The sequence below is a fragment of the Oncorhynchus keta genome, chromosome 26 (genome assembly GCF_023373465.1).
Source record: "Oncorhynchus keta strain PuntledgeMale-10-30-2019 chromosome 26, Oket_V2, whole genome shotgun sequence".
NCBI classification, from domain to species: Eukaryota; Metazoa; Chordata; class Actinopteri; order Salmoniformes; family Salmonidae; genus Oncorhynchus; species Oncorhynchus keta.
The window spans coordinates 8444007-8455013 of record NC_068446.1 but is presented as its reverse complement, the minus strand read 5'-3'; the positions used below and the strand labels follow the sequence as shown (position 1 = coordinate 8455013).

Below are 11007 nucleotides of genomic sequence, written 5' to 3'. Positions count from 1 at the left end.
GTGACACCTCTCCTTGGCTGGAAAATGTCTGTATGGTTTTCTGTGGCTAGGCGCAGTCCTAACATAATCGCATGGCGTGCTTTCGCCGAAAGCCTTTTTGAAATCGTACACTGTGGTTGGATTAACAATAAGTTTATCTTTAAAATGGTATATAATACTTTTATGTTTGAGTAATTTTAATTATGTGAGTTCAGTTGTTTGAATTTGGCACCCTGCAATTTCACTGGCTGTAGGCCAGGTGTTCCGCTAATTACATTAGCTAATGAGCCAGCCAGCTAACCTTAGCTAGTTAAAAACAATGAACAAAGTGACAATGCGTAACATTAAGCTCTAACTAGAAAAGCAAACAGCTCTGGGAAACAGCTGACGTTAGCTAGCTAGCTAACAGTACACTTTAGTTTAATACACATAGCTAGCTTGCTAGATAAACAATTGACCTAGCGAGGTTAACAACGTTTAATATCACACACGTCAAGTAAATTTAGCTCAATCCGGATGGTCAAGGCGATGAGGGAATCAACATCCATAGGCAGCTTCCGGCCACGAGCTCATCCTTAACCTCCTCCCATAATCCATGAAGGAATGTGCCGAACAGGGATTCCGGGCACTCTCGGGCAGCCAACGTGCGAAAATCAACCGCATAGTCCGCCACACTACGGGAGTCTTGGCGAAGCTGCAGTAACTTCTGGACAGCCTCTCTCCCAGACAATGGAGAATCGAAAACCTGTTTCACCACACCCACCAACTCCTCCAGGCTGAAACACACGGCAGATTGTTGTTCCCACACCGCCGTAACCCTGGCAAGAACCCTCCCGAACATTAAAGTTATGAGATACTGCCATGGTCTGAAATCCGTCCAGAAGACCTCGAAGTAACTCCTTGTGTGTCCCAATGCAGAGCTGGTCTGTGTCTGATGGGTCAATCATTGCCAGTTCGTACTCTCAGACCTCAGGATAAGACCCAGATGCAGACAATTCGAAGTAGCAAAAAAAACAGGGGGCAGGCAAATGACAGGTCAAGGGCAGGCAGAGGTCAGTAATCCAGAGCAGAGTCTGAAAGGTACTGAATAGCAGGCAGGCTCAGGGTCAGGGCAGGCAAAGGTCAGTAATTCAGGACAGTGTCACAAGGTACAGAATGGCAGGCAGGCTCAGGGTCAGGGCACACAGAATGGTCAAAACCTGGAAAACTAGAAAACAGGGACTAGAGAGATAACAGGAGTGCCAGAAAGACAAATTGGCAACAAGACAGACTGGCAACAGACAAACAGAGAACACAGGTGTACATACACAGGGGATAATGAGGCAGATGGGCAACACCTGGAGGGTGGTTAAGAAAAACACAAAGACAGGTGAAACAGATCAGGGTGTGACAGTAGATGCTAGTTGAGTCTGTCATATCGATAACAAACCGAATATAAACTAATCTCTGGCTTTTTCACTTGAACAGCTCCATTTCTTTCTTTATGTGTTTTGATAACAGGCCATATACAAATCTGTGAGTCATTCTCTTGAATAAAATGTGTGCACACGTCATGGAGTCAGACCCGTGGGGAGAAATGAAAGGGAGAAATAAAAAAGACTGTTGAACAGTTCCAACAGTGAATTGAAAAGGGGAAATATGTTGACTTTTCATGATGGGTCACACTACATTTACAGTACATGCAGCACGATGTGTAGAAAACATTCAGTGTGACATTTTGCCCGTGTGAAAAAGAGCTTTCATTGTCATAATGTACCATATCCTTTCTCTTGTAAGGGGGTTTTGAATGCAACAGTTTTGTGACTGTATTGGGTGTCTTTATACGCAGTTACACTCTACATGTAATACATTGCATTGCACAGATACAGTAATGATGATGATGTTATGGTGGTGATTATGTAAAATCTTCATTGTAAATGATACTTATGATGGTGATGATGATGATGAGGATGATGGTGGTGTTGAAGGTGATGATGATGTAATGTTGAGAGGAATGAGTGGTGATGTTGATCAGATCTAAGCCTTGTTATCTTCACTAGTTAATCACCCTGGCAACACTATTATTTACTCTAATCCCTGTGGATTTGAGTTGATGCAGGGAAAGGTAATTACTAAATCAATAAACCCAAAATTCAAGGCAAAAATGCATTCCGTTTCAGCCTCTATAATATGGTGAGTTAAATGTAATCCTTAACAGGGGAGGGGGGAAAAGCGTTCCATTTGCCAGTGGAACACTTAGCGAGATGAAAAACCTTCCTAGCAGCCTTGTTGCGGGGCTGGTCTGCCTGTATTAATGTATTTGTAGATTACACCCGGCGAGGGGGACTGCAGGGGTCAGTGCCGGAAGCAGGCTAGTACAAGCAGCTTACTGCCTGTGCCCTGCAGCCCAGATCCCTGGCCCTGCCAAACAGCTGGCTCTACAGCGCGCCACTGGCCCTGGTGATTAAATAAAGTGCCCTTTTGCAGCTTTCGACTTCCTCAACTCTGACTGCCATTCACAGAGCGTGTTTATATGCCAGACAAACACTCGGCTGACTCAATAAAACATGACCAGGAAAGAACCTGAACCTCAACTCAGAGGTGGTGAAAAATGCTAGCATGTCATCTCTCTCGTGCATCTCATCTCAGGAGTGGAGGAGAGTGAGGAGAAAATGAATAAACATCAAGAGGAGATGAGAGGAAACGTAAGGAGGCGACACCCCTTTTCAACAACACTTTGCTCAGAGGTCTGATGTTATGTTGTAAGAGTGAGGCAGCTGAAAATGTTTCATTCAAAGCAAACAGGAATAACTAATTGTACATTTCGAATGCAAAGCCTCCCTGGTGGGGAGTTAGGCAGGGAGGTTTGCGTGTTAAAGGATTTAGACGTTTGTTCCACGAAGGGAAGCCAATGCTTCGGCATGCCAAGCCGTAAGTCTCTCTCTCTCTTTCTCGCTCTCTCGCTCCCTCATCAGACACGGAAGCAAAACAATCAAATGGGAACCATTATGTTAATCTCTCAGAGGCATGCAAAGTCTGATAATACCTAAGTGCCACAGCCGTAAGCAGCCTCATGTGAAGGGAATCGTACCGTAACCATTCTCACACACCACACAGCCGCGGCAGCCAAAAGACTGGGAGGCATTTAAATATCACTGCAGTGTTACACATACAGTGCTATATTTTTCATGCTCACTCTATAAACTGAAAAAGGAACTGTCATACCCTCAGTCTTTTTTTAGGAATATTGGATGCTCCATTTTGGGGTCATATAGAGTAGTATGGCCTGTCACTGTTGTCCCTGTTGGGAGTTATCCTCTTAGTCCATTACTCCTAGACAATCCTGGTAGATCTGAGAGGATCAGATATTGCTGACACTATATAATTCTGTCAGGTAAAATACATATCCAAACATACTTAATCTGCAGCACTGTTCAGGTCTTGGAACCAGGTCTCTGTCCCTTTTCACTCCCTGATGACGGTCAATGCCGAAACGCATCCGATTTTATCAGTTCATGTGAGCTTGACCATATCAATAACAACATGTTAACCCATAGTAGCTGTCTCTATTGGATTTCAGTGTTGAGAGACTGAAACAGGCCAGACAGGTGCTACATCTCTGAGACACTTGGGTGGTAATTGGGTGCACCTGTATGTTTTTTTCCTTTGAGGTGAGCAGTATCACCTATGTAAACCCTTATGATCTATTGACCAAAATGTTGGGTTTAAGATCCTTTAAAAACAAACATTGTTGAAGAATACAAAAATGCCAGTGTGTAAGTGAGTTTCTTTTTCATAACAAAAACAGTGTCCAGATGGGATCCTGTGAAACACTAGCCCGCTAGCTCAGTAGTGGATGCTGATAACCTGAGAAAGTGATCAGGAGACTGTGCTGTGTGTTTGCTCACTACAGTACAACCGTTTTACCTTCCAGAGACGAGAATCAGATACATGGAACAGCCAGGGGATCCATCCCTTTAATATTGAGAATATCAGACCATGGTCTCCCTAGCTCCCGCAGAATTCACACAGAGAACCTGAATTTCAAAGGCATTGGAAATTGATTCATGTATTCTCTTTGAAGGCTAGTATTTAACTAGGGCTATTTGACCCAATATCTACTTTTAGACACAAGCCTAGCTAGCTATGGTACTGTAAAGGGCCCTGTCCCCAATTCATGCAGATTGAATGGGATGGATGGATATGTAAAGCTTGGATAATTCCTGAACATGAAGTACGGAGCTGCATGTGGAGACAGACACTCCAGTCAGCATATTATATCGCAAGTGAGGACCTCTAAAGGTCTTGTAAATTTTTTATGCCATTGTAAATTTTCACTTTTAGTGAAGTTCACCTACAGTACATTTAGCTAGTTGGATGAATAACTGGCATTGTGAGACAAAGTAATTAATACACCATGACAATCAAATAAATCATTCTTACCACTGAAGGCCAAATAGCTTCTATTGGAAGCTTTAAAAACCCAATAACCCCAGCACAATGCAGGCTCTAGCTGTCTGCCACTTGAATACATCGATCAGACTAAGTTAAAGTATTTCTCTCAAGGCACAAAAGTGCCCTCCTGCCCAGCACTGACTGTCTTAGTTGGGTCCGTTTCATAAATGTTGGGTAAGACCACATCTATCTATCTTACTCCAGCCAGACACAGCCCTAAGACACAAAACACCCAAACCCACCCAGACAATAGGGAGGAAAGTAAAATGCTTACTAACGCAGCAAGTGTGGTGATACTATAACAGTATAGATTTCACAGAGTAGCAGCGGTCTGTTCAGGAGAGGCCTAAGCAGGTTTTTATGATGATTCATTACTCTATTAAGGTCCCTGACAGAGATAAGGACCAGCATGTTTCAAAGTGATAGCTGACCTCTGCGTCCTACCCATCACACAACAACCACACCTAAGGAGAGGGCTCCGTTAGTCAGACACCCAGAACACAGCTCTGTTATCTACCCCCCTTCAAGTCAATTACCAATAAAATGGATTTCATTCATCGTCTCACAAATAAATGGGAAAGAAAGAGATCGACTGGGTTGGAGAGTGCGGTATAATGGTGAAACTGAAAATATAACCTGTGAGGCCATTGCAGGTGTTATGACAAGTGTATCGTCTAACACATTGAGTCTCTTTCCCACTATACTGTTTTTCAGAAACATATAATGAGTGATGGGGACTGCGGTAACAGGAAACTTGAGTCTACGATTCCTCTAAAAGGAAGTGGAGAAATGGTTGAGCAAGAAAGTAGAAAAAGCACGTAAAGAAAACATAAATCCCGGTGCTGACAGATATTTAGGGATTTGTTTGATTTGAAATGAGAAAGTATGGATTCTACATTATGACTAGGGAAAAGTCTATAATAAAAAAAATACCATTCATTTAATCATATCATACACTACCTCCGGGATATATATATTTTTTTAAACGGAGAAAAGGATTTGTCACATTGATGCCACCATACAATAGTGTTGTGGGCTTGTTATTGTATCAGCCTGCTAACACTGCGAGATGTGGTGCTGCGCTGTGCTCTGTCCTGCAACTGCACAGGTTTCTATTTGCAAAATAAAGTCTATCCGTCTTCTTTCATCTCTTCTATTGATGTTAAAAAGCCCCATGTGAGAGAGACTGGGAGGAAGGTAGAAGAGGGGAAGAAAATAATAGTCTATAGAATTGACAGCAGCTGGCTACAAATACTGAACCAAAATGTTTTTCCACACTTGCTATTGATATACACATCCTATAGTACCGTATATACACTACCATTGAAAGGTTTGGGGTCACTTCGAAATGTCCACATTTTTTGTCCATTAAAATAACATCAAATTGCTCAGAAATACACTGTAGACGTTATTAATGTTGTAAATTACTATTGTAGCTGGAAACGGACGATTTTGAATGGAATATCTACTAATTATTTGTATTTTACTTTTATTTATACAGGTTTTTCTCATTGAGATAACATCTCTTTTCCAAGAGAGACCTGGTCCAATAGCAGCAGAGGGAACAACATTTCAGACAAAACAACTTCCAAATGAACAATGACCCCAAGCATAAGGACAACATAAGGACAACAAAGTCAAGGTATTGGAGTGGCCATCACAAATCAAATCAAATCACATTTATTTGTCCCATACACATGGTTAGCAGATGTTAATACGAGTGTAGCGAAATGCTTGTGCTTCTAGTTCCGACAATGCAGCAATAACCAACGAGTAATCTAACCTAACAATTCCAAAACTACTACCTTATACGCACAAGTGTAAAGGGATAAATAATATGTACATAAAGATATATGAATGAGTGATGGTACAGAACGGCATAGGCAAGATGCAGTAGATGGTATCGAGTACAGTATATACATATGAGATGAGTAATATCGGGTAGGTAAACAAAGTAGCATAGTTTAAAGTGGCTAGTGATACATGTATTACATAAAGATGCAGTAGATGATATAGGGTAAAGTATATACATATACATATGAGATGAGTAATGTAGGGTATGTAATCATTATATTAAGTAGCATTGTTTAAAGTGGCTAGTGATATATTTTACATCAATTTCCATTATTAAAGTGGCTGGAGTTGAGTCAGTGTGTTGACAGCAGCCACTCAATGTTAGTGGTGGCTGTTTAACAGTCTGATGGCCTTGAGATAGAAGCTGTTTTTCAGTCTCTCGGTCCCTGCTTTGATGCACCTAACTGACCTCGCCTTCTGGATGATAGCGGGGTGAACAGGCTCGGGTGGTTGTTGTCCTTGATGATCTTTATGGCCTTCCTGTGACATTGGGTGGTGTAGGTGTCCTGGAGGGCAGGTAGTTTGCCCCCGGTGACCTCACTACCCTCTGGAGAGCCGTACGGGTGTGGGCGGAGCAGTTGCCGTATCAGGTGGTGATACAGCCCGACAGGATGCTCTCGATTGTGCATCTGTAGAAGTTTATGAGTGCTTTTGGTGACAAGCCGAATTTCTTCAGCCAGCTGAGGTTGAAGATACGGCTGTGATTATAATCGAAGAGAATTCCCTTGGTAGATAATGCGGACAATATTTGATTGTGAGACAACATTGTAAGTCAGGTGAACAGAAGGACTGGAGTTCCTGTATGTTGTTGTGGTCACACCACGTCTCGTTAATCATAAGGCATACGCCCCCTCTCCTCTTCTTACCAGAAAGATGTTTGTTTCTGTCGGCGTGATGCGTGAAGAAACCAGCTGGCTGCACCGATTCCGTTAGCGTCTCTTGAGTGAGCCATGTTTCCATGAAGCAAAGAACGTTACAGTCTCTGATGTCCCTCTGGAATGCTACCCTTGCTCGGATTTCATCAACCTTGTTGTCAAGAGACTGGACATTGGCGAGTAGTATGCTAGGGAGTGGTGCGCGATGTGCCCGTCTCCAGAGCCTGACCAGAAGACCGCTACGTTTCCCTCTTTTACGATGTCTTTGTTTTGGGTCGCAGGCTGGGATCCATTCTGTTGTCCTGGGTGGAAGGCAGAACACAGGATCCGCTTCGGGAAAGTCATATTCCTGGTCGTACCGATGGTGAGTTGACCTTGCTCTTATATTCAGTAGTTCTTCCCGACTGTATGTAATGAAACCTAAGATTACCTGGGGTACCAATGTAAGAAATAACACGTAAAAAAAAAAAAAACTGCAGTTTCCTAGGAACGCGAAGCGAGGCGCCTCAAAGCCCTGACCTCAATCCATAGAACATTTGTGGGCAGAACTGAAAAAGTGTTTGCAAACCGAAACATTTGAACGAAGTTAAACAATTTAAAGGCAATGCTAATTGAGTGTATGCAAAACTTCTGACCCACTGGGAATGTGATGAAAAAAACAAAAACCAAAAGCTGAAATAAATCATTCACTCTACTATTATTCTGACATTTCACATTCTTAAAATGAAGTGGTGATCCTAACTGACCTAAGAGAGGGAATTTTTACTAGGATTAAATGTCAGTAATTGTTAAAAACTGACTTTAAATGTATTTGGCTAAGGTTTATGTAAACTTCCGACTTCAACTGTAGATATTCCATTTAAAAAATCTACCGGTTCCAGCTACACTGTATTTTATGTTAATTTAATGGTTTTTCTTTCAAAGACAAGGACATTTCTAAGTGACCCCAAACTTTTGAACGGTAGTGTATTTGAAATCAAAATCCAGACGACAGTAGCATTTTGATAGCTTCTGAAGCCAGACTTATACATTTTTGTGCAATTGCTACGATAACATACATCAATTACATTTCACCAACGAACCCAGGTACAGGTACACACCTGGAAACCTTGAAACTCCAGGCAATTAGTGTATGATTATGCTTGAAAACGTTGTTTCTGTTAAATAAAAAACTCAAATGTGGATATTTTCTAATAATTTACATTAGAAACCACAGAAACACAAACAATTGTCACGTCTACTTCCGCTCCTCCTCTCTGGCGCTCGTTGTCACCAGTCGTCTAATCATTACGCACACCTGCCACCATTTATATGTGCACCTGCGCCTCATGACACTCACCTGGACTCCATCACTCCTGATTACCTTCCCTATATCGGTCACTCACTTTGGTTCTTTCCCTCTGCGTTATTGTTTCCCTTCCTGTCTGTACACTACCTGTGTGTCTTGTTTTGTCCTATGTTTGTTAGTTTATTCAATTTTTCACTCCCTGTACTTGCTTCCCAACTCTCAGCGCACACGTTACAGAATAACTCCTCACCAAAGCGGAGCATCAGGGAGCGGTTTTTGTGTTGGTAGGTGACGTTGGGTCGGGATGCTGCTGCCGGAGCAACCGAGGATGCATCAGCAGGCTCATCAGGTTCACAAGACTCTGTTGGCCGGTCAAGCGTCTGGTGCTGAGTCTACAGTGGATGCCCCAGCAAGCTCGTTAGGCTTCCATGCCTTAGCTGGCTCGACAGGTTCACAAGACTTGACAGGCTCCCGCGCCTCATCCGGCTTGACAGGTTCCCGCGCCTCAGCAGAGGTGACCAGTCGGTGTCCTTTGGCTGTAGATGTGTGTCAAGGAGGGGCTACTGTCACGTATACTCCCCGTCCGGCGCTCTAGGTCACCAGGTTGCCCATTATTACGCACACCTGTCACCATCGTTACGTGCACCAGCGCCCCATCAGTCTCACCTGGATTTCATCACCTTCTTGATTACCTTTCATATATCTGTCACTCCCTTTGGTTTCTTCCCCAGGCGTTACTGACTCTGTTTGAGTTTCATGTCTGTACGCTTTTCGTATTTCTTGTTTTGTACTTCGTTCTATTTCTTTATTAAATTATTCACTCCCTGTACTTGCTTCCCGACTCCCAGTGTACACATTACAACAAGACAAAATTAAATGTAATAGACTTTATCCCTCTAAAGTGACTGTATTATTTCACAAAACAAACATTGGTTTATTGATTAGGCTAAATTAGAGAATGTTTAAATGTTTTCTCTTGTGTGGCAATGCTCAAGTAGGGTCTCTGGTTAAGAATCTACAGTAAGGCATAAATCTGAGGACAGAGAGATTCTGAGACATCACCATACTTGAGGCTTTGCTACAGGATATTGCTTCTGCATTCAGGGTATAACTCCCAGTTCATCTGCAACTGCACCCCCTAAAAGCCCTAGCATGGAGATGAAAGAAGAGAATTAAAACAAAGAAGACTATTGTAAAATAAAATTGAGCAAAATGTCAATGTACTGTATAATAAAAATAGGTAGCTAGAAAAAAAATGTATTATTTGCTTTGTCACTGGACAGTTCTTTTCAGCCTTCACAAATATGGAGAATGGGCTATGACGGAAAGCATAGAAATTAGACATTATTCAAATGGTAAGGTGCATTCAGTTTGCTATGCTAATGTGTGGGCTATTTGTATTTGAACTGATTGCTTTGCGCAGAAAAGGAATGGCTGTGACTGAATTTTTTTTTTTCAAAAACTGATGTCTATTTGTGAACTAGCTATATTGTGGTCCCTGGCTGGCACTACATTTATTTTATTGACAGTGTGCGGCCTTATTGTCTGTACTGAGCCAAAGCACACCTCCTTTAACCTTCTGTAACTAAACACTATATTGTTAATTATACACAGCAAGGCACAAGGCTTAAACAGAGCTCCACAGGATGAAGTTTAGTACTAAAAGCTATTGTACAATCCCTCAGAAGTGCATAAGTTCAGAATTCAGCTGCATGATAACATTTTTCAATCTACATTAACTGTAGAACTCTTGCAAATTGTAGATGCTGCATAATGCACATTAAATATGTAGGCCAATGTTGATTGTAACTGAGGCAGCTTCATTTTATGAACAAATAAGATCAATCATTCAATCAAATAAATGACCAGCATGTGAATGCTCAGCAGGCTGGTGTATGTCCATAGCCTCTGCAGAGTTGGCATGTCTTCTAATCTACAATATGTGAGGGTTTATATGAAAGACACAAGCGATAAATAAAGCGAGAGAGAGAAGAACCTGTGTGAGAGTATTCCTCCCCACGCTGACAATTAATGATGACAATTTAAATTTTGATACGCTAGCTGTTCCCTTGTTCAGCCAGGCCAGACGAGTCCAGGAAGTCACCTATCTAATAAATGCCACATGATATTAATGTGCCAAGGCACTGCCTGTAACCTGGCAGCTGTGGGTGAATCAATCACAGACTAAGCGTTACTTTCTACTGACATATACTCTCTCCCTGGCCTAGTAGCAGAGCTAATGGCCGCAAAAGCAGTTCTGTCAACCAGAGGTATCCTATTAATTATGTAGTCCCTCACCCGTGCCGCTGAGATACCTTACAATATTTACAGTGTTCGTCCCATCTGCATCACATAGCTCTCATCGGCTATTATGCTACTGAACCACAGAGTTACTGTTCATGAAGAATCAGACACGGGGGTTTCATAAACTTGTCAATTTGTATGGTGTGTGTGTGAGGAAAAAAACGTGTCCATCCATCAAGCCCACACAGAATTAAATCCCTTTAGGTGAGGAGGGTAGAGGAACGGAGTGAATCTAAAACGGGTCACGTGGATCACGTGTGACCCCCTCTGCTA

At 42.3% G+C, this 11007-nt stretch overlaps 1 long non-coding RNA gene across 1 annotated transcript; it reads left to right on the top strand.

Moving 5' to 3' along the window:
• Nucleotides 1–2726: 2726 nt before the first annotated feature.
• LOC127911999 (uncharacterized) lies at nt 2727–9249 on the top strand. The gene is made up of 4 exons (XR_008080030.1): nt 2727–2889; nt 5915–6055; nt 7424–7506; nt 8654–9249. It is a non-coding gene; the product is annotated as an uncharacterized LOC127911999 (long non-coding RNA).
• Nucleotides 9250–11007: the final 1758 nt, after the last annotated feature.